This window comes from Cylas formicarius, unplaced genomic scaffold, assembly GCF_029955315.1.
Source record: "Cylas formicarius isolate icCylForm1 unplaced genomic scaffold, icCylForm1.1 PGA_scaffold_2__14_contigs__length_35257938, whole genome shotgun sequence".
Classification (NCBI taxonomy): domain Eukaryota; kingdom Metazoa; phylum Arthropoda; class Insecta; order Coleoptera; family Brentidae; genus Cylas; species Cylas formicarius.
In genome coordinates, this window is record NW_026844319.1 from 6,275,139 (window position 1) to 6,300,336 (window position 25,198).

Here is a 25,198-nt window from a genome sequence, read left to right on the forward strand (position 1 = left end):
TCGAACCTATGCTGATAGAGAATCTGGTTTCTAGTCAGACGCCTTAACAGACAGACCAAAGCTAAATCTGTTTGAAAGTTGAACTATTTCTGGTGATGTGCTATTTGAAATATAAGGGCATTTTATTGTTTTAAATGTAAGCAATCAATCCCCATAATTGACAAAATTTTCTGGACTGAGCTGCTAATTACAAATATTTCAAGCAAAACAAATGGTCGTTTGCAGTATGTAGGTTTCGAACCTAGGCTGCCATGGAGAATCTGATTTCTAGTCAGACGCCTTAACCGACAGACCAAGGCTAAATCTGTTTGAAAGTCGAACTATTTCTGGTGATGTGCCATGCGTTGAAATATAGGTCCATTATATTTTTATAAATTTATGTACTCAATCCCCATATTTGAGAAAAATTTCTGGGCTGAGCTGTTAATTAAAAAATATATATTTCAAGCAAAATAATATCCGTTTGCAGTAGGTAGGTTTCGAACCTACGCTGCCATAGGGAATCTGATTTCAAGTCAGACGCCTTAACCGACAGACCAAGGCTAAATCTGTTTAAAAGTCGAACTATTTCTGGTGATGTGCTATGCGTGAAATATAAGTAAATTATATTTTTATAAATTTATGTACTCAATCCCCATATTTAAGAAAAATTTCTGAGCTGAGCTGTTATTAAAAATTACATATTTCAAGCAAAACAATGGCCGTTTGCAGTAGGTAGGTTTCGAACCTACGCTGCAATAGAGGATCTGATTTCTAGTCAGACGCCTTAACCGGCAGACCAGGGCTAAATCTGTTGGAAAGTAGAACTATTTCTGGTTATGTGCCATTTGAAATATAAAAGCATTTTATTGTTATAAATTTATGCCCTCAATCCCTATAATTGACCACATTTTTGGGCTGAGCTGCTAATTACAAAAATTATGTTTCAAGCAAAACAAATTTTCGTTTGCAGTAGGTCGGTTTCGAATCTACGCTGCCATGGAGAATCTGATTTCTAGTCAGACGGCTTAAACGACAGACCAAGGCTAAATCTGTTTGAAAGTAGAACTATTTCTGGTGATGTGCCATTTGAAATATAAGGGCATTATATTGTTTTAAATGTAAGGAATCAATCCCCATAATTGACAAAATTTTCTGGACTGAGCTGCTAATTACAAAAATTATATTTCAAGCAAAACAAATGGTCGTTTGCAGTAGGTGGGTTTCGAACCTACGCTGCCATGGAGAATCTGATTTCTAGTCAGACGCCTTAACCGACAGACCAAGGCTAAATCTGTTTGAAAGTCGAACTATTTCTGGTGATGTGCCATTTGAAATATAAGGGCATTATATTGTTTTAAATGTAAGGAATCAATCCCCATAATTGACAAAATTTTCTGGACTGAGCTGCTAATTACAAAAATTATATTTCAAGCACAACAAATGGTCGTTTGCAGCAGGTAGGTTTCGAACCTACGCTGCCATAGAGAATCTGATTTCTAGTCAGACGCCTTAACCGAGAGATCAGGGCTAAATCTGTTTGAAAGTAGAACTATTTCTGGTTATGTGGCATTTGAAATATAAGGGCATTATATTATTTTAAATTTATGAACTCAATCTCCATAATTGACAAAATTTTCTGGGATAAGCTGCTATATACGAAAATTATATTTCAAGAAAAACAATGGTCGTTTGCAGTAGATAGGTTTCGAACCTATGCTGATAGAGAATCTGGTTTCTAGTCAGACGCCTTAACCGACAGACCAAGACTAAATCTGTTTGAAAGTCGAACTATTTCTGGTGATGTGCCATTTGAAATATAAGGGCATTATATTCTTATAAATTTATGCACTCAATCACCATAATTGACAAAATTTTCTTGGCTGAGCTGCTAATTACAAAAATTATATTTCAAGCAAAACAATGGCCGTTTGCAGTAGGTAGGTTTCGAACCTACGCTGCCATGGAGAATCTGATTTCTAGACAAACGCCTTAACCGAGAGACCAAGGCTAAATCTGTTTAAAAGTCGAACTATTTCTGGTGATGTGCCATTTGAAATATAAGGGCATTATATTGTTATAAATTTATGCACTCAATCCCCATATTTGACAAAATTTTCTTGGCTGAGCTGCTAATTACAAAACTTATATTTCAAGCAAAACAATGGTCGTTTGCAGTAAGTAGGTTTCGAACCTATGCTGATAGAGTATCTGGTTTCTAGTCAGACGCCTTAACAGACAGACCAAAGCTAAATCTATTTGAAAGTCGAACTATTTCTGGTGATGTGCCATTTGAAATATAAGGGCATTATATTGTTTTAAATGTAAGCAATCAATCCCCATAATTGACAAAATTTTCTGGACTGAGCTGCTAATTACAAATATTTCAAGCAAATCAAATGGTCGTTTGCAGTAGGTAGGTTTCGAACCTAGGCTGCCATGGAGAATCTGATTTCTAGTCAGACGCCTTAACCGACAGACCAAGGCTAAATCTGTTTGAAAGTCGAACTATTTCTGGTGATGTGCCATGCGTTGAAATATAAGTCCATTATATTTTTATAAATTTACGTACTCAATCCCCATATTTAAGAAAAATTTCTGTGCTGAGCTGTTATTAAAAATTACATATTTCAAGCAAAACAATGGCCGTTTGCAGTAGGTAGGTTTCGAACCTACGCTGCAATAGAGGATCTGATATCTAGTCAGACGCCTTAACCGACAGACCAGGGCTAAATCTGTTTGAAAGTCGAACTATTTCTGGTGATGTGCCATGCGTTAAATATAAGTCCATTATATTTTTATAAATTTACATACTCAATCCCCATATTTAAGAAAAATTTCTGGGCTGAGCTGTTATTAAAAATTACATATTTCAAGCAAAACAATGGCCGTTTGCAGTAGGTAGGTTTCGAACCTACGCTGCAATAGAGGATCTGATTTCTAGTCAGACGCCTTAACCGGCAGACCAGGGCTAAATCTGTTTGAAAGTAGAACTATTTCTGGTTATGTGCCATTTGAAATATAAAAGCATTTTATTGTTATAAATTTATGCCCTCAATCCCCATAATTGACCACATTTTTGGGCTGAGCTGCTAATTACAAAAATTATGTTTCAAGCAAAACAAATTTTCGTTTGCAGTAGGTAGGTTTCGAATCTACGCTGCCATGGAGAATCTGATTTCTAGTCAGACGCCTTAAACGACAGACCAAGGCTTAATCTGTTTGAAAGTAGAACTATTTATGGTGATGTGCCATTTGAAATATATCCCCATAATCAATCCCCATAATTGACAAAATTTTCTGGACTGAGCTGCTAATTACAAAAAATTATATTTCAAGCAAAACAAATGGTCCTTTGCAGTAGGTGGGTTTCGAACCTACGCTGCCATGGAGAATCTGATTTCTAGTCAGACGCCTTAACCGACAGACCAAGGCTAAATCTGTTTGAAAGTCGAACTATTTATGGTGATGTGCCATTTGAAATATAAGGGCATTATATTGTTTTAAATGTAAGGAATCAATCCCCATAATTGACAAAATTTTCTGGACTGAGCTGCTAATTACAAAAATTATATTTCAAGCAAAACAAATGGTCGTTTGCAGTAGGTGGGTTTCGAACCAACGCTGCCATGGAGAATCTGATTTCTAGTCAGACGCCTTAACAGACAGACCAAGGCTAAATCTGTTTGAAAGTAGAACTATTTCTGGTGATGTGCCATTTGAAATATAAGGGCATTATATTGTTTTAAATGTAAGGAATCAATCCCCATAATTGCCAAAATTTTCTGGACTGAGCTGCTAATTACAAAAATTGTATTTCAAGCAAAACAAATGGTCGTTTGCAGTAGGTGGGTTTCGAACCTACGCTGCCATGGAGAATCTGATTTCTAGTCAGACGCCTTAACCGACAGACCAAGGCTAAATCTGTTTGAAAGTCGAACTATTTCTGGTGATGTGAAATTTGAAATATAAGGGCATTATATTGTTATAAATTTATGCACTCAATCCCCATAATTGACAAAATTTTCTTGGCTGAGCTGCTAATTACAAAAATTATATTTCAAGCAAAACAATGGTCGTTTGCAGTAGGTAGGTTTCGAACCTATGCTGATAGAGAATCTGGTTTCTAGTCAGACGCCTTAACCGACAGACCAAGGCTAAATCTGTTTGAAAGTCGAACTATTTCTGGTGATGTGCTATGCGTGAAATATAAGTAAATTATATTTTTATAAATTTATGTACTCAATCCCCATATTTAAGAAAAATTTCTGGGCTGAGCTGTTATTAAAAATTACATATTTCAAGCAAAACAATGGCCGTTTGCAGTAGGTAGGTTTCGAACCTACGCTGCAATAGAGGATCTGATTTCTAGTCAGACGCCTTAACCGACAGACCAGGGCTAAATCTGTTTGAAAGTAGAACTATTTCTGGTTATGTGCCATTTGAAATATAAAGCATTTTATTGTTATAAATTTATGCCCTCAATCCCCATAATTGACAAAATTTTCTTGGCTGAGCTGCTAATTACAAAAATTATATTTCAAGCAAAACAATGGTCGTTTGCAGTATGTAGGTTTCGATCCTATGCTGATAGAGAATCTGATTTCTAGTCAAACGCCTTAACCGACAGACCAAAGCTAAATCTGTTTGAAAGTCGAACTATTTCTGGTGATGTGCCATGCGTTGAAATATAAGGATATTATATTTTTTTAAATTTATGTAGTCAATCCCCATATTTGAGAAAAATTTCTGGGCTGAGCTGTTAATTAAAAAATATATATATATTTCAAGCAAAACAATGGCCGTTTGCAGTAGGTAGGTTTCGAAATAATTGACAAAATTTTCTTGGCTGAGCTACTAATTACAAAAATTATATTTCAATCAAAACAATCGTCGTTTGCAGCAGGTAGGTTTCGAACCTACGCTGCCATAGAGAATCTGATTTCTAGTCAGACGTCTTAACCGACAGGCCAGGGCTAAATCTGTTTGAAAGTAGAACTATTTCTGGTTATGTGCCATTTGAAATATAAGAGCTTTATATTATTTTAAATTTATAAACTCAATCTCCATAATTGACAAAATTTTCTGGGATAAGCTGCTATATACGAAAGTTATATTTCAAGAAAAACAATGGTCGTTTGCAGTAGGTAGGTTTCGAACCTATGCTGATAGAGAATCTGGTTGCTAGTCAGACGCCTTAACCGACAGACCAAGGCTAAATCTGTTTGAAAGTCGAACTATTTCTCGTGATGTGCCATTCGAAATATAAGGGCATTATATTGTTATAAATTTATGCACTCAATCACCATAATTTACAAAATTTTCTTGGCTGAGCTGCTAATTACAAAAATTATATTTCAAGCAAAACAATGGCCGTTTGCAGTAGGTAGGTTTCGAACCTACGCTGCCATGGAGAATCTGATTTCTAGACAAACGCCTTAACCGACAGACCAAGGCTAAATCTGTTTGAAAGTCGAACTATTTCTGGTGATGTGCCATTTGAAATATAAGGGCATTATATTGTTATAAATTTATGCACTCAATCCCCATAATTGACAAAATTTTCTTGGCTGAGCTGCTAATTACAAAAATTATATTTCAAGCAAAACAATGTTCGTTTGCAGTAGGTAGGTTTCGAACCTATGCTGATAGAGAATCTGGTTTCTAGTCAGACGCCTTAACAGACAGACCAAAGCTAAATCTGTTTGATAGTCGAACTATTTCTGGTGATGTGCCATTTGAAATATAAGGGCATTATATTGTTTTAAATGTAAGCACTCAATCCCCATAATTGACAAAATTTTCTGGACTGAGCTGCTTATTACAAATATTTCAAGCAAAACAAATGGTCGTTTGCAGTAGGTAGGTTTCGAACCTAGGCTGCCATGGAGAATCTGATTTCTAGTCAGACGCCTTAACCGACAGACCAAGGCTAAATCTGTTTGAAAGTCGAACTATTTCTGGTGATGTGCCATGCGTTGAAATATAAGTCCATTATATATTTATAAATTTATGTACTCAATCCCCATATTTGAGAAAAATTTCTGGGCTGAGCTGTTAATTAAAAAATATATATTTTAAGCAAAATAACGGCCGTTTGCAGTAGGTAGGTTTCAAACCTACGCTGCCATAGAGGATCTGATTTCTAGTCAGACGCCTTAACCGACAGACCAGGGCTAAATCTGTTTGAAAGTAGAACTATTTCTGGTTATGTGCCATTTGAAATATAAGTGTATTTTATTATTATAAATTTATGTACTCAATCCCCATAATTGACCAAATTTTTTAGGCTGAGCTGCTAATTACAAAAATTATATTTCAAGCAAAACAATGGTCGTTTGCAGTAGGTAGGTTTCGAACCCACGCTGCCATAGTGAATCTGATTTCTACTCAGACGCCTTAACCAACAGACCAGGGCTAAATCTGTTTGAAAGTAGAACTATTTCTGGTTATGTGCCATTTGAAATATAAGGGCATTTTATTGTTATAAATTTACGCACTCCATCCCCATAATTGACCACATTTTTGGGCTGAGCTGCTAATTACAAAAATTATATTTCAAGCAAAACAAATTTTCGTTTGCAGTAGGTAGGTTTCGAATCTACGCTGCCATGGAGAATCTGATTTCTAGTCAGACGCCTTAACCGACAGGCCAAGGCTAAATCTGTTTGAAAGTAGAAATATTTCTGGTGATGTGCCATGCGTTGAAATATAAGGCCATAATATTTTTTTAAATTTATGTAGTCGATCCCCATATTTGAGAAAAATTTCTGCGCTGAGCTATTATTTAAAAAATATATATTTCAAGCAAAACAATGGCCGTTTGCAGTACGTAGGTTTCGAACGTACGCTGCCATAGAGAATCTGATTTCAAGTCAGACGCCTCAACCGACAGACCAAGGCTAAATCTGTTTGACAGTAGAACTATTTCTGGTTATGTGCCATTTGAAATATAAGGGCATTATATTATTTGAAATTTATAAACTCAGTCCCCATAATTGACAAAATTTTCTGGGATAAGCTGCTATATACGAAAATTATATTTCAAGCAAAACAATGGTCGTTTTGCAGTAGGTAGGTTTCGAACCTATGCTGATAGAGAATCTGGTTTCTAGTCAGACGCCTTTACCGACAGACCAAAGCTAAATCTGTTTGAAAGTCGAACTATTTCTGGTGACGTGATATGCGTTGAAATATAAGGCCATTATATTTTTTTAAATTTATGTAGTCAATCCCCATATTTAAGAAAAATTTCTGGGCTGAGCTGTTATTAAAAATTACATATTTCAAGCAAAACAATGGCCGTTTGCAGTAGGTAGGTTTCGAACCTACGCTGCAATAGAGGATCTGATTTCTAGTCAGACGCCTTAACCGACAGACCAGGGCTAAATCTGTTTGAAAGTAGAACTATTTCTGGTTATGTGCCATTTGAAATATAAAAGCATTTTATTGTTATAAATTTATGCCCTCAATCCCCATAATTGACAAAATTTTCTGGGATAAGCTGCTATATATGAAAATTATATTTCAAGAAAAACAATGGTCGTTTGCAGTAGGTAGGTTTCGAACCTATGCTGATAGAGAATCTGGTTTCTAGTCAGACGCCTTAACCGACAGACCAAAGCTAAATCTGTTTGAAAGTCGAACTATTTCTGGTGATGTGCCATGCATTGAAATATAAGGATATTATATTTTTTTAAATTTATGTAGTCAATCCCCATATTTGAGAAAAATTTCTGGGCTGAGCTGTTAATTAAAAAATATATATATATTTCAAGCAAAACAATGGCCGTTTGCAGTAGGTAGGTTTCGAAATAATTGACAAAATTTTCTTGGCTGAGCTACTAATTACAAAAATTATATTTCAATCAAAACAATCGTCGTTTGCAGCAGGTAGGTTTCGAACCTACGCTGCCATAGAGAATCTGATTTCTAGTCAGACGCCTTAACCGACAGACCAGGGCTAAATCTGTTTGAAAGTAGAACTATTTCTGGTTATGTGCCATTTGAAATATAAAAGCATTTTATTGTTATAAATTTATGCCCTCAATCCCCATAATTGACCACATTTTTGGGCTGAGCTGCTAATTACAAAAATTATGTTTCAAGCAAAACAAATTTTCGTTTGCAGTAGGTAGGTTTCGAATCTACGGTGCCATGGAGAATTTGATTTCTAGTCAGACGCCTTAAACGACAGACCAAAGATAAATCTGTTTGAAAGTCGCACTATTTCTGGTGATGTGCCATGCGTTGAAATATAAGTCCATTAAATTTTTATAAATTTATGTACTCAATCCCCATATTTGAGAAAAATTTCTGGGCTGAGCTGTTAATTAAAAAATATATATTTCAAGCAAAACAATGGCCGTCTGCAGCAATTAGGTTTCGAACCTATGCTGCCATCGAGAATCTGATTTCTAGTGAGACGCCTTAACCGACAGACCAAGGCTAAATCTGTTTGAAAGTAGAACTATTTCTGGTGATGTGCAATTTGAAATATAAGGGCATTATATTGTTATAAATTTATGCACTCAATCCACATAATTGACAAAATTTTCTTGGCTGAGCTGCTAATTACAAAAATTATATTTCAAGCAAAACAATGGTCGTTTGCAGCAGGTAGGTTTCGAACCTACGCTGCCATAGAGAATCTGATTTCTAGTCAGACGCCTTAACCGACAGATTAGGGCTAAATCTGTTTGAAAGTAGAACTATTTCTGGTTATGTGGCATTTGAAATATAAGGGCATTATAATATTTTAAATTTATGAACTCAATCTCCATAATTGACAAAATTTTCTGGGATAAGCTGCTATATATGAAAATTATATTTCAAGAAAAACAATGGTCGTTTGCAGTAGGTAGGTTTCGAACCTATGCTGATAGAGAATCTGGTTTCTAGTCAGACGCCTTAACCGACAGACCAAAGCTAAATCTATTTGAAAGTCGAACTATTTCTGGTGATGTGCCATTTGAAATATAAGGGCATCATATTGTTTTAAATGTAAGCAATAAATCCCCATAATTGACAAAATTTTCTGGACTGAGCTGCTAATTACAAATATTTCAAGCAAAACAAATGGTCGTTTGCAGTAGGTAGGTTTCGAAAATACGCTGCCATGGAGAATCTGATTTCTAGTCAGACGCCTTAACCGACAGACCAAGGCTAAATCTGTTTGAAAGTCGAACTATTTCTGGTGATGTGCCATGCGTTGAAATATAAGTCCATTATATTTTTATAAATTTATGTAGTCAATTCCCATATTTGAGAAAAATTTCTGGGCTGAGCTGTTAATTAAAAAATATATATTTCAAGCAAAACAATGGCCGTTTGCAGTGGCAAACCTATGCTGATAGAGAATCTGGTTTCTAGTCAGACGCCTTAACCGACAGACCAAGGCTAAATCTGTTTGAAAGTCGAACTATTTCTGGTGATGTGCCATGCGTTGAAATATAAGGCCATTATATTTTTTTAAATTTATGTAGTCAATCCCCATATTTGAGAAAAACTTCTGGGCTGAGCTGTTAATTAAAAAATATATATTTCAAGCAAAACAAATTTTTGTTTGCAGTAGGTAGGTTTCGAACCTACGCTGCCATGGAGAATCTGATTTCTAGTCAGACGCCTTAACCGACAGACCAAGGCTAAATCTGTTTGAAAATAGATTTATTTCTGGTGATGTGCCATTTGAAATATAAGGGCATTATATTGTTTTAAATGTATGCACTCAATCCCCATAATTGACAAAATTTCAAGCAAAACAAATGGTGGTTTGCAGTAGGTAGGTTTCGAACCTACGCTGCCATGGAGAATCTGATTTCTAGTCAGACGCCTTAACCGACAGACCCAGGCTAAATCTGTTTGAAAGTAGAACTATTTCTGGTGATGTGCCATGCGTTGAAATACAAGGCCATTATATTTTTTTAAATTTATGTAGTCAATCCCCATATTTGACAAAAATTTCTGGGCTGAGCTGTTAATTAAAAAATATATATTTCAAGCAAAATAATATCCGTTTGCAGTAGGTAGGTTTCGAACCTACGCTGCCATAGAGGATCTGATTTCTAATCAGACGCCTAAACCGACAGACCAGGGCTAAATCTGTTTGAAAGTAGAACTATTTCTGGTTATGTGCCATTTGAAATATAAGGACATTTTATTGTTATAAATTTATGCACTCAATCAACATAATTCACCACATTTTTGGGCTGAGCTGCTAATTACAAAAATTATGTTTCAAGCAAAACAAATTTTCGTTTGCAGTAGGTAGGTTTCGAACCTACGCTGCCATAGGGAATCTGATTTCAAGTCAGACGCCTTAACCGACAGACCAAGGCTAAATCTGTTTGAAAGTCGAACTATTTCTGGTGATGTGCTATGCGTGAAATATAAGTAAATTATATTTTTATAAATTTATGTACTCAATCCCCATATTTAAGAAAAATTTCTGGGCTGAGCTGTTATTAAAAATTACATATTTCAAGCAAAACAATGGCCGTTTGCAGTAGGTAGGTTTCAAACCTACGCTGCAATAGAGGATCTGATTTCTAGTCAGACGCCTTAACCGACAGACCAGGGCTAAATCTGTTTGAAAGTAGAACTATTTCTGGTTATGTGCCATTTGAAATATAAAAGCATTTTATTGTTATAAATTTATGCCCTCAATCCCCATAATTGACCACATATTTGGGCTGAGCTGCTAATTACAAAAATTATGTATCAAGCAAAACAAATTTTCGTTTGCAGTAGGTAGGTTTCGAATCTACGCTGCCATGGAGAATCTGATTTCTAGTCAGACGCCTTAAACGACAGACCAAGGATAAATCTGTTTGAAAGTCGAACTATTTCTGGTGATGTGCCATGCGTTGAAATATAAGTCCATTAAATTTTTATAAATTTATGTACTCAATCCCCATATTTGAGAAAAATTTCTGGGCTGAGCTGTTAATTAAAAAATATATATTTCAAGCAAAACAATGGCCGTTTGCAGCAATTAGGTTTCGAACCTACGCTGCCATGGAGAATCTGATTTCTAGTGAGACGCCTTAACCGACAGACCAAGGCTAAATCTGTTTGAAAGTAGAACTATTTCTGGTGATGTGCCATTTGAAATATAAGGGCATTATATTGTTATAAATTTATGCACTCAATCCACATAATTGACAAAATTTTCTTGGCTGAGCTGCTAATTACAAAAATTATATTTCAAGCAAAACAATGGTCGTTTGCAGCAGGTAGGTTTCGAACCTACGCTGCCATAGAGAATCTGATTTCTAGTCAGACGCCTTAACCGACAGATCAGGGCTAAATCTGTTTGAAAGTAGAACTATTTCTGGTTATGTGGCATTTGAAATATAAGGGCATTATATTATTTTAAATTTATGAACTCAATCTCCATAATTGACAAAATTTTCTGGGATAAGCTGCTATATATGAAAATTATATTTCAAGAAAAACAATGGTCGTTTGCAGTAGGTAGGTTTCGAACCTATGCTGATAGAGAATCTGGTTTCTAGTCAGACGCCTTAACCGACAGACCAAAGCTAAATCTATTTGAAAGTCGAACTATTTCTGGTGATGTGCCATTTGAAATATAAGGGCATCATATTGTTTTAAATGTAAGCAATAAATCCCCATAATTGACAAAATTTTCTGGACTGAGCTGCTAATTACAAATATTTCAAGCAAAACAAATGGTCGTTTGCAGTAGGTAGGTTTCGAAAATACGCTGCCATGGAGAATCTGATTTCTAGTCAGACGCCTTAACCGACAGACCAAGGCTAAATCTGTTTGAAAGTCGAACTATTTCTGGTGATGTGCCATGCGTTGAAATATAAGTCCATTATATTTTTATAAATTTATGTAGTCAATCCCCATATTTGAGAAAAATTTCTGGGCTGAGCTATTAATTAAAAAATATATATTTCAAGCAAAACAATGGCCGTTTGCAGTGGCAAACCTATGCTGATAGAGAATCTGATTTCTAGTCAGACGCCTTAACCGACAGACCAACACTAAATCTGTTTGATAGTCGAACTATTTCTGGTGATGTGCCATGCGTTGAAATATAAGGCCATTATATTTTTTTAAATTTATGTAGTCAATCCCCATATTTGAGAAAAATTTCCGGGCTGAGCTGTTAATTAAAAAATATATATTTCAAGCAAAACAATGGCCGTTTGCAGTGGCAAACCTATGCTGATAGAGAATCTGATTTCTAGTCAGACGCCTTAACCGACAGACCAACACTAAATCTGTTTGATATTCGAACTATTTCTGGTGATGTGCCATGTGTTGAAATATAAGGCCATTATATTTTTTTAAATTTATGTAGTCAATCCCCATATTTGAGAAAAATTTCTGGGCTGAGCTGTTAATTAAAAAATATATATTTCAAGCAAAATAATATCCGTTTGCAGTAGGTAGGTTTCGAACCTACGCTGCCATAGAGGATCTGATTTCTAATCAGACGCCTTAACCGACAGACCAGGGCTAAATCTGTTTGAAAGTAGAACTATTTCTGGTTATGTGCCATTTGAAATATAAGGGCACTTTATTTTTATAAATTTATGCACTGAATCCCCATAATTGACCACATTTTTGGGCTGAGCTGCTAATTACAAAAATTATGTTTCAAGCAAAACAAATTTTCGTTTGCAGTAGGTAGGTTTCGAACCTACGCTGCCATGGAGAATCTGATTTCTAGTCAGACGCCTTAACCGACAGACCCAGGCTAAATCTGTTTGAAAGTAGAACTATTTCTGGTGATGTGCCATTTGAAATATAAGGGCATTGTATTTTTTTAAATGTATGCACTCAATCCCCATAATTGACAAAATTTCAAGCAAAACAAATGGTGGTTTGCAGTAGGTAGGTTTCGAACCTACGCTGCCATGGAGGATCTGATTTCTAGTCAGACGCCTTAACCGACAGACCAAGGCTAAATCTGTTTGAAAATAGATTTATTTCTGGTGATGTGCCATTTGAAATATAAGGGCATTATATTTTTTTAAATGTATGCACTCAATCCCCATAATTGACAAAATTTCAAGCAAAACAAATGGTGGTTTGCAGTAGGTAGGTTTCGAAACTACGCTGCCATAGAGGATCTGATTTCTAATCAGACGCCTTAACCGACAGACCAGGGCTAAATCTGTTTGAAAGTAGAACTATTTCTGGTGATGTGCCATTTGAAATATAAGGGCATTATATTGTTTTAAATGTATGCACTCAATCCCCATAATTGACAAAATTTCAAGCAAAACAAATGGTGGTTTGCAGTAGGTAGGTTTCGAACCTACGCTGCCATGGAGAATCTGATTTCTAGTCAGACGCCTTAACCGACAGACCCAGGCTAAATCTGTTTGAAAGTAGAACTATTTCTGGTGATGTGCCATGCGTTGAAATACAAGGCCATTATATTTTTTTAAATTTATGTAGTCAATCCCCATATTTGAGAAAAATTTCTGCGCTGAGCTGTTAATTAAAAAATATATATTTCAAGCAAAACAAATGGTCGTTTGCAGTAGGTAGGTTTCGCACCTACGCTGCCATGGAGAATCTGATTTCTAGTCAGACGCCTTGACGACAGACCAGGGCTAAATCTGTTTGAAAGTAGAACTATTTCTGGTGATGTGCCATGCGTTGAAATGTAAGTCCACTACATTTTTATAAATTTATGTACTCAATCCCCATATTTGGGAAAAATTTCTGGGCTGAGCTGTTAATTAAAAAATATATATTTCAAGCAAAACAATGGCCGTTTACAGTAGGTAGGTTTCGAACCTACGCTGCCATGGAGAATCTGATTTTAAGTCAGACACTTTAACCGACAGACCAAGGCTAAATCTGTTTGAAAGTAGAACTATTTCTGGTTATGTGCCATTTGAAATATAAGGACATTTTATTGTTATAAATTTATGCACTCAATCAACATAATTGACCACATTTTTGGGCTGAGCTGCTAATTACAAAAATTATGTTTCAAGCAAAACAAATTTTCGTTTGCAGTAGGTAGGTTTCGAACCTACGCTGCCATGGAGAATCTGATTTCTAGTCAGACGCCTTAACCGACAGACCAAGGCTAAATCTGTTTGAAAATAGATTTATTTCTGGTGATGTGCCATTTGAAATATAAGGGCATTATATTGTTTTAAATGTATGCACTCAATCCCCATAATTGACAAAATTTCAAGCAAAACAAATGGTGGTTTGCAGTAGGTAGGTTTCGAACCTACGCTGCCATGGAGAATCTGATTTCTAGTCAGACGCCTTAACCGACAGACCCAGGCTAAATCTGTTTGAAAGTAGAACTATTTCTGGTTATGTGCCATTTGAAATATAAGGGCATTATATTATTTTAAATTTATTAACTCAATCCCCATAATTGACAAAATTTTCTGGGATAAGCTGCTATATACGAAAATTATATTTCAAGCAAAACAAAGGTCGTTTTGCAGTAGGTAGGTTTCGAACCTACGCTGATATAAAATCTGATTTCTAGTCAGACGCTTTAACCGACAGACAAAGGCTAAATCTGTTTGAAAGTAGAACTATTTCTGTTGATGTGCCATGCGTTGAAATATAAGGCCATTATATTTTTTTAAATTTATGTAGTCAATCCCCATATTTGAGAAAATTTTCTGGGCTGAGCTGTTAATTAAAAAATATATATTTCAAGCAAAATAATGGCCGTTTGCAGTAGGTAGGTTTCTAACCTACGCTGCCATAGGGAATCTGATTTCAAGTCAGACGCCTTAACCGAGAGACCAAGGCTAAATCTGTTTGAAAGTTGAACTATTTCTGGTGATGTGCTATGCGTTGAAATATAAGTAAATTATATTTTTATAAATTTATGTATTCAATCCCCATATTTAAGAAAAATTTCTGGGCTGAGCACTTAATCAAAAATTACATATTTCAAGCAAAACAATGGCAGTTTGCAGTAGGTAGGTTTCGAACCTACGCTGCCATAGAGGATCTGATTTCTAGTCAGACGCCTTAACCGACAGACCAGGGCTAAATCTGTTTGAAAGTCGAACAATTTCTGGTGATGTGCCATGCGTTGAAATGTAAGTCCACTACATTTTTATAAATTTATGTACTCAATCCCCATATTTGGGAAAAATTTCTGGGCTGAGCTGTTAATTAAAAAATATATATTTCTAGCAAAACAATGGCCGTTTACAGTAGGTAGGTTTCGAACCTACGCTGCCATGGAGAATCTGATTTCAAGTCAGACGCCTTAACCGACAGACCAAGGCTAAATCTGTTTGAAAGTAGAACTATTTCTGGTGATGTGCCATTTGAAATATAAGGGCATTATAGTGTTTTAAATGTAAGGAATCAATCCCCATAATTGACAAAATTTTCTGGACTGAGCTGCTAATTACAAAAATTATATTTCAAGCAAAACAAATGGTCCTTTGCAGTAGGTGGGTTTCGAACCTACGCTGCCATAGAGGATCTGATTTCTAGTCAGACGCCATAACCGACAGACCAGGGCTAAATCTGTTTGAAAGTAGAACTATTTCTGGTGATGTGCCATTTGAAATATAAGGGCGTTATATTGCTTTAAATGCATGCACTCAATCCCCATAATTGACAAAATTTCAAGCAAAACAAATGGTCGTTTGCAGTAGGTAGGTTTCGCACCTACGTTGCTATGGAGAATCTGATTTCTAGTCAGACGCCTTTAGCGACAGACCAGGGCTAAATCTGTTTGAAAGTAGAATTATTTCTGGTGATGTGCCATGCGTTGAAATATAAGGCCATTATATTTTTATAAATTTATGTAGTCAATCCCCATATTTGAGAAAAATTTCTGCGCTGAGCTGTTAATTAAAAAATATATATTTGAAGCAAAACAATGGCCGTTTGCAATAGGTAGGTTTCGAATCTACGCTGCCATAGAGGATCTGATTTCTAGTCAGACGCCATAACCGACAGACCAGGGCTAAATCTGTTTGAAAGTAGAACTATTTCTGGTGATGTGCCATTTGAAATATAAGGGCGTTATATTGCTTTAAATATATGCACTCAATCCCCATAATTGACAAAATTTCAAGCAAAACAAATGGTCGTTTGCAGTAGGTAGGTTTCGCACCTACGCTGCTATGGAGAATCTGATTTCTAGTCAGACGCCTTGACCGACAGACCAGGGCTAAATCTGTTTGAAAGTAGAATTATTTCTGGTGATGTGCCATGCGTTGAAATATAAGGCCATTATATTTTTATAAATTTATGTAGTCAATCCCCATATTTGAGAAAAATTTCTGCGCTGAGCTGTTAATTAAAAAATATATATTTCAAGCAAAACAATGGCCGTTTGCAATAGGTAGGTTTCGAACCTACGCTGCCATAGAGGATCTGATTTCTAGTCAGACGCATTAACCGACAGACCAAGGCTAAATCTGTTTGAAAGTAGAACTATTTCTGGTGATGTGCCATGCGTTGAAATACAAGGCCATTATATTTTTTTAAATTTATGTAGTCAATCCCCATATTTGAGAAAAATTTCTGCGCTGAGCTGTTAATTAAAAAATATATATTTCAAGCAAAACAATGGCCGTTTGCAATAGGTAGGTTTCAAACCTACGCTGCCATAGAGGATCTGATTTCTAGTCAGACGCCTTAACCGACAGACCAGGGCTAAATCTGTTTGAAAGTAGAAGTATTTCTGGTGATGTGCCATTTGAAATATAAGGGCATTATATTGTTTTAAATGTAAGGAATCAATCCCCATAATTGACAAAATTTTCTGGACTGAGCTGCTAATTACAAAAATTATATTTCAAGCAAAACAAATGGTCCTTTGCAGTAGGTGGGTTTCGAACCTACGCTGCCATGGAGAATCTGATTTCTAGTCAGACGCCTTAACCGACAGACCAAGGCTAAATCTGTTTGAAAGTCGAACTATTTATGGTGATGTGCCATTTGAAATATAAGGGCATTATATTGTTTTAAATGTAAGGAATCAATCCCCATAATTGACAAAATTTTCTGGACTGAGCTGCTAATTACAAAAATTATATTTCAAGCAAAACAAATGGTCGTTTGCAGTAGGTGGGTTTCGAACCAACGCTGCCATGGAGAATCTGATTTCTAGTCAGACGCCTTAACAGACAGACCAAGGCTAAATCTGTTTGAAAGTAGAACTATTTCTGGTGATGTGCCATTTGAAATATAAGGGCATTATATTGTTTTAAATGTAAGGAATCAATCCCCATAATTGCCAAAATTTTCTGGACTGAGCTGCTAATTACAAAAATTATATTTCAAGCAAAACAAATGGTCGTTTGCAGTAGGTGGGTTTCGAACCTACGCTGCCATGGAGAATCTGATTTCTAGTCAGACGCCTTAACCGACAGACCAAGGCTAAATCTGTTTGAAAGTCGAACTATTTCTGGTGATGTGAAATTTGAAATATAAGGGCATTATATTGTTATAAATTTATGCACTCAATCCCCATAATTGACAAAATTTTCTTGGCTGAGCTGCTAATTACAAAAATTATATTTCAAGCAAAACAATGGTCGTTTGCAGTAGGTAGGTTTCGAACCTATGCTGATAGAGAATCTGGTTTCTAGTCAGACGCCTTAACCGACAGACCAAGGCTAAATCTGTTTGAAAGTCGAACTATTTCTGGTGATGTGCTATGCGTGAAATATAAGTAAATTATATTTTTATAAATTTATGTACTCAATCCCCATATTTAAGAAAAATTTCTGGGCTGAGCTGTTATTAAAAATTACATATTTCAAGCAAAACAATGGCCGTTTGCAGTAGGTAGGTTTCGAACCTACGCTGCAATAGAGGATCTGATTTCTAGTCAGACGCCTTAACCGACAGACCAGGGCTAAATCTGTTTGAAAGTAGAACTATTTCTGGTTATGTGCCATTTGAAATATAAAGCATTTTATTGTTATAAATTTATGCCCTCAATCCCCATAATTGACAAAATTTTCTTGGCTGAGCTGCTAATTACAAAAATTATATTTCAAGCAAAACAATGGTCGTTTGCAGTATGTAGGTTTCGATCCTATGCTGATAGAGAATCTGATTTCTAGTCAAACGCCTTAACCGACAGACCAAAGCTAAATCTGTTTGAAAGTCGAACTATTTCTGGTGATGTGCCATGCGTTGAAATATAAGGATATTATATTTTTTTAAATTTATGTAGTCAATCCCCATATTTGAGAAAAATTTCTGGGCTGAGCTGTTAATTAAAAAATATATATATATTTCAAGCAAAACAATGGCCGTTTGCAGTAGGTAGGTTTCGAAATAATTGACAAAATTTTCTTGGCTGAGCTACTAATTACAAAAATTATATTTCAATCAAAACAATCGTCGTTTGCAGCAGGTAGGTTTCGAACCTACGCTGCCATAGAGAATCTGATTTCTAGTCAGACGTCTTAACCGACAGGCCAGGGCTAAATCTGTTTGAAAGTAGAACTATTTCTGGTTATGTGCCATTTGAAATATAAGAGCTTTATATTATTTTAAATTTATAAACTCAATCTCCATAATTGACAAAATTTTCTGGGATAAGCTGCTATATACGAAAGTTATATTTCAAGAAAAACAATGGTCGTTTGCAGTAGGTAGGTTTCGAACCTATGCTGATAGAGAATCTGGTTGCTAGTCAGACGCCTTAACCGACAGACCAAGGCTAAATCTGTTTGAAAGTCGAACTATTTCTCGTGATGTGCCATTCGAAATATAAGGGCATTATATTGTTATAAATTTATGCACTCAATCACCATAATTTACAAAATTTTCTTGGCTGAGCTGCTAATTACAAAAATTATATTTCAAGCAAAACAATGGCCGTTTGCAGTAGGTAGGTTTCGAACCTACGCTGCCATGGAGAATCTGATTTCTAGACAAACGCCTTAACCGACAGACCAAGGCTAAATCTGTTTGAAAGTCGAACTATTTCTGGTGATGTGCCATTTGAAATATAAGGGCATTATATTGTTATAAATTTATGCACTCAATCCCCATAATTGACAAAATTTTCTTGGCTGAGCTGCTAATTACAAAAATTATATTTCAAGCAAAACAATGTTCGTTTGCAGTAGGTAGGTTTCGAACCTATGCTGATAGAGAATCTGGTTTCTAGTCAGACGCCTTAACAGACAGACCAAAGCTAAATCTGTTTGATAGTCGAACTATTTCTGGTGATGTGCCATTTGAAATATAAGGGCATTATATTGTTTTAAATGTAAGCACTCAATCCCCATAATTGACAAAATTTTCTGGACTGAGCTGCTTATTACAAATATTTCAAGCAAAACAAATGGTCGTTTGCAGTAGGTAGGTTTCGAACCTAGGCTGCCATGGAGAATCTGATTTCTAGTCAGACGCCTTAACCGACAGACCAAGGCTAAATCTGTTTGAAAGTCGAACTATTTCTGGTGATGTGCCATGCGTTGAAATATAAGTCCATTATATATTTATAAATTTATGTACTCAATCCCCATATTTGAGAAAAATTTCTGGGCTGAGCTGTTAATTAAAAAATATATATTTTAAGCAAAATAACGGCCGTTTGCAGTAGGTAGGTTTCAAACCTACGCTGCCATAGAGGATCTGATTTCTAGTCAGACGCCTTAACCGACAGACCAGGGCTAAATCTGTTTGAAAGTAGAACTATTTCTGGTTATGTGCCATTTGAAATATAAGTGTATTTTATTATTATAAATTTATGTACTCAATCCCCATAATTGACCAAATTTTTTAGGCTGAGCTGCTAATTACAAAAATTATATTTCAAGCAAAACAATGGTCGTTTGCAGTAGGTAGGTTTCGAACCCACGCTGCCATAGTGAATCTGATTTCTACTCAGACGCCTTAACCAACAGACCAGGGCTAAATCTGTTTGAAAGTAGAACTATTTCTGGTTATGTGCCATTTGAAATATAAGGGCATTTTATTGTTATAAATTTACGCACTCCATCCCCATAATTGACCACATTTTTGGGCTGAGCTGCTAATTACAAAAATTATATTTCAAGCAAAACAAATTTTCGTTTGCAGTAGGTAGGTTTCGAATCTACGCTGCCATGGAGAATCTGATTTCTAGTCAGACGCCTTAACCGACAGGCCAAGGCTAAATCTGTTTGAAAGTAGAAATATTTCTGGTGATGTGCCATGCGTTGAAATATAAGGCCATAATATTTTTTTAAATTTATGTAGTCGATCCCCATATTTGAGAAAAATTTCTGCGCTGAGCTATTATTTAAAAAATATATATTTCAAGCAAAACAATGGCCGTTTGCAGTACGTAGGTTTCGAACGTACGCTGCCATAGAGAATCTGATTTCAAGTCAGACGCCTCAACCGACAGACCAAGGCTAAATCTGTTTGACAGTAGAACTATTTCTGGTTATGTGCCATTTGAAATATAAGGGCATTATATTATTTGAAATTTATAAACTCAGTCCCCATAATTGACAAAATTTTCTGGGATAAGCTGCTATATACGAAAATTATATTTCAAGCAAAACAATGGTCGTTTTGCAGTAGGTAGGTTTCGAACCTATGCTGATAGAGAATCTGGTTTCTAGTCAGACGCCTTTACCGACAGACCAAAGCTAAATCTGTTTGAAAGTCGAACTATTTCTGGTGACGTGATATGCGTTGAAATATAAGGCCATTATATTTTTTTAAATTTATGTAGTCAATCCCCATATTTAAGAAAAATTTCTGGGCTGAGCTGTTATTAAAAATTACATATTTCAAGCAAAACAATGGCCGTTTGCAGTAGGTAGGTTTCGAACCTACGCTGCAATAGAGGATCTGATTTCTAGTCAGACGCCTTAACCGACAGACCAGGGCTAAATCTGTTTGAAAGTAGAACTATTTCTGGTTATGTGCCATTTGAAATATAAAAGCATTTTATTGTTATAAATTTATGCCCTCAATCCCCATAATTGACAAAATTTTCTGGGATAAGCTGCTATATATGAAAATTATATTTCAAGAAAAACAATGGTCGTTTGCAGTAGGTAGGTTTCGAACCTATGCTGATAGAGAATCTGGTTTCTAGTCAGACGCCTTAACCGACAGACCAAAGCTAAATCTGTTTGAAAGTCGAACTATTTCTGGTGATGTGCCATGCATTGAAATATAAGGATATTATATTTTTTTAAATTTATGTAATCAATCCCCATATTTGAGAAAAATTTCTGGGCTGAGCTGTTAATTAAAAAATATATATATATTTCAAGCAAAACAATGGCCGTTTGCAGTAGGTAGGTTTCGAAATAATTGACAAAATTTTCTTGGCTGAGCTACTAATTACAAAAATTATATTTGAATCAAAACAATCGTCGTTTGCAGCAGGTAGGTTTCGAACCTACGCTGCCATAGAGAATCTGATTTCTAGTCAGACGCCTTAACCGACAGACCAGGGCTAAATCTGTTTGAAAGTAGAACTATTTCTGGTTATGTGCCATTTGAAATATAAAAGCATTTTATTGTTATAAATTTATGCCCTCAATCCCCATAATTGACCACATTTTTGGGCTGAGCTGCTAATTACAAAAATTATATTTCAAGCAAAACAAATTTTCGTTTGCAGTAGGTAGGTTTCGAATCTACGCTGCCATGGAGAATCTGATTTCTAGTCAGACGCCTTAACCGACAGACCCAGGCTAAATCTGTTTGAAAGTAGAACTATTTCTGGTGATGTGCCATGCGTTGAAATACAAGGCCATTATATTTTTTTAAATTTATGTAGTCAATCCCCATATTTGAGAAAAATTTCTGGGCTGAGCTGTTAATTAAAAAATATATATATATTTCAAGCAAAACAATGGCCGTTTGCAGTAGGTAGGTTTCGAAATAATTGACAAAATTTTCTTGGCTGAGCTACTAATTACAAAAATTATATTTCAATCAAAACAATCGTCGTTTGCAGCAGGTAGGTTTCGAACCTACGCTGCCATAGAGAATCTGATTTCTAGTCAGACGCCTTAACCGACAGACCAGGGCTAAATCTGTTTGAAAGTAGAACTATTTCTGGTTATGTGCCATTTGAAATATAAGGGCATTTTATTGTTATAAATTTACGCACTCCATCCCCATAATTGACCACATTTTTGGGCTGAGCTGCTAATTACAAAAATTATATTTCAAGCAAAACAAATTTTCGTTTGCAGTAGGTAGGTTTCGAATCTACGCTGCCATGGAGAATCTGATTTCTAGTCAGACGCCTTAACCGACAGACCCAGGCTAAATCTGTTTGAAAGTAGAACTATTTCTGGTGATGTGCCATGCGTTGAAATACAAGGCCATTATATTTTTTTAAATTTATGTAGTCAATCCCCATATTTGACAAAAATTTCTGGGCTGAGCTGTTAATTAAAAAATATATATTTCAAGCAAAATAATATCCGTTTGCAGTAGGTAGGTTTCGAACCTACGCTGCCATAGAGGATCTGATTTCTAATCAGACGCCTAAACCGACAGACCAGGGCTAAATCTGTTTGAAAGTAGAACTATTTCTGGTTATGTGCCATTTGAAATATAAGGACATTTTATTGTTATAAATTTATGCACTCAATCAACATAATTCACCACATTTTTGGGCTGAGCTGCTAATTACAAAAATTATGTTTCAAGCAAAACAAATTTTCGTTTGCAGTAGGTAGGTTTCGAACCTACGCTGCCATAGGGAATCTGATTTCAAGTCAGACGCCTTAACCGACAGACCAAGGCTAAATCTGTTTGAAAGTCGAACTATTTCTGGTGATGTGCTATGCGTGAAATATAAGTAAATTATATTTTTATAAATTTATGTACTCAATCCCCATATTTAAGAAAAATTTCTGGGCTGAGCTGTTATTAAAAATTACATATTTCAAGCAAAACAATGGCCGTTTGCAGTAGGTAGGTTTCAAACCTACGCTGCAATAGAGGATCTGATTTCTAGTCAGACGCCTTAACCGACAGACCAGGGCTAAATCTGTTTGAAAGTAGAACTATTTCTGGTTATGTGCCATTTGAAATATAAAAGCATTTTATTGTTATAAATTTATGCCCTCAATCCCCATAATTGACCACATATTTGGGCTGAGCTGCTAATTACAAAAATTATGTATCAAGCAAAACAAATTTTCGTTTGCAGTAGGTAGGTTTCGAATCTACGCTGCCATGGAGAATCTGATTTCTAGTCAGACGCCTTAAACGACAGACCAAGGATAAATCTGTTTGAAAGTCGAACTATTTCTGGTGATGTGCCATGCGTTGAAATATAAGTCCATTAAATTTTTATAAATTTATGTACTCAATCCCCATATTTGAGAAAAATTTCTGGGCTGAGCTGTTAATTAAAAAATATATATTTCAAGCAAAACAATGGCCGTTTGCAGCAATTAGGTTTCGAACCTACGCTGCCATGGAGAATCTGATTTCTAGTGAGACGCCTTAACCGACAGACCAAGGCTAAATCTGTTTGAAAGTAGAACTATTTCTGGTGATGTGCCATTTGAAATATAAGGGCATTATATTGTTATAAATTTATGCACTCAATCCACATAATTGACAAAATTTTCTTGGCTGAGCTGCTAATTACAAAAATTATATTTCAAGCAAAACAATGGTCGTTTGCAGCAGGTAGGTTTCGAACCTACGCTGCCATAGAGAATCTGATTTCTAGTCAGACGCCTTAACCGACAGATCAGGGCTAAATCTGTTTGAAAGTAGAACTATTTCTGGTTATGTGGCATTTGAAATATAAGGGCATTATATTATTTTAAATTTATGAACTCAATCTCCATAATTGACAAAATTTTCTGGGATAAGCTGCTATATATGAAAATTATATTTCAAGAAAAACAATGGTCGTTTGCAGTAGGTAGGTTTCGAACCTATGCTGATAGAGAATCTGGTTTCTAGTCAGACGCCTTAACCGACAGACCAAAGCTAAATCTATTTGAAAGTCGAACTATTTCTGGTGATGTGCCATTTGAAATATAAGGGCATCATATTGTTTTAAATGTAAGCAATAAATCCCCATAATTGACAAAATTTTCTGGACTGAGCTGCTAATTACAAATATTTCAAGCAAAACAAATGGTCGTTTGCAGTAGGTAGGTTTCGAAAATACGCTGCCATGGAGAATCTGATTTCTAGTCAGACGCCTTAACCGACAGACCAAGGCTAAATCTGTTTGAAAGTCGAACTATTTCTGGTGATGTGCCATGCGTTGAAATATAAGTCCATTATATTTTTATAAATTTATGTAGTCAATCCCCATATTTGAGAAAAATTTCTGGGCTGAGCTATTAATTAAAAAATATATATTTCAAGCAAAACAATGGCCGTTTGCAGTGGCAAACCTATGCTGATAGAGAATCTGATTTCTAGTCAGACGCCTTAACCGACAGACCAACACTAAATCTGTTTGATAGTCGAACTATTTCTGGTGATGTGCCATGCGTTGAAATATAAGGCCATTATATTTTTTTAAATTTATGTAGTCAATCCCCATATTTGAGAAAAATTTCCGGGCTGAGCTGTTAATTAAAAAATATATATTTCAAGCAAAACAATGGCCGTTTGCAGTGGCAAACCTATGCTGATAGAGAATCTGATTTCTAGTCAGACGCCTTAACCGACAGACCAACACTAAATCTGTTTGATATTCGAACTATTTCTGGTGATGTGCCATGTGTTGAAATATAAGGCCATTATATTTTTTTAAATTTATGTAGTCAATCCCCATATTTGAGAAAAATTTCTGGGCTGAGCTGTTAATTAAAAAATATATATTTCAAGCAAAATAATATCCGTTTGCAGTAGGTAGGTTTCGAACCTACGCTGCCATAGAGGATCTGATTTCTAATCAGACGCCTTAACCGACAGACCAGGGCTAAATCTGTTTGAAAGTAGAACTATTTCTGGTTATGTGCCATTTGAAATATAAGGGCACTTTATTTTTATAAATTTATGCACTGAATCCCCATAATTGACCACATTTTTGGGCTGAGCTGCTAATTACAAAAATTATGTTTCAAGCAAAACAAATTTTCGTTTGCAGTAGGTAGGTTTCGAACCTACGCTGCCATGGAGAATCTGATTTCTAGTCAGACGCCTTAACCGACAGACCCAGGCTAAATCTGTTTGAAAGTAGAACTATTTCTGGTGATGTGCCATTTGAAATATAAGGGCATTGTATTTTTTTAAATGTATGCACTCAATCCCCATA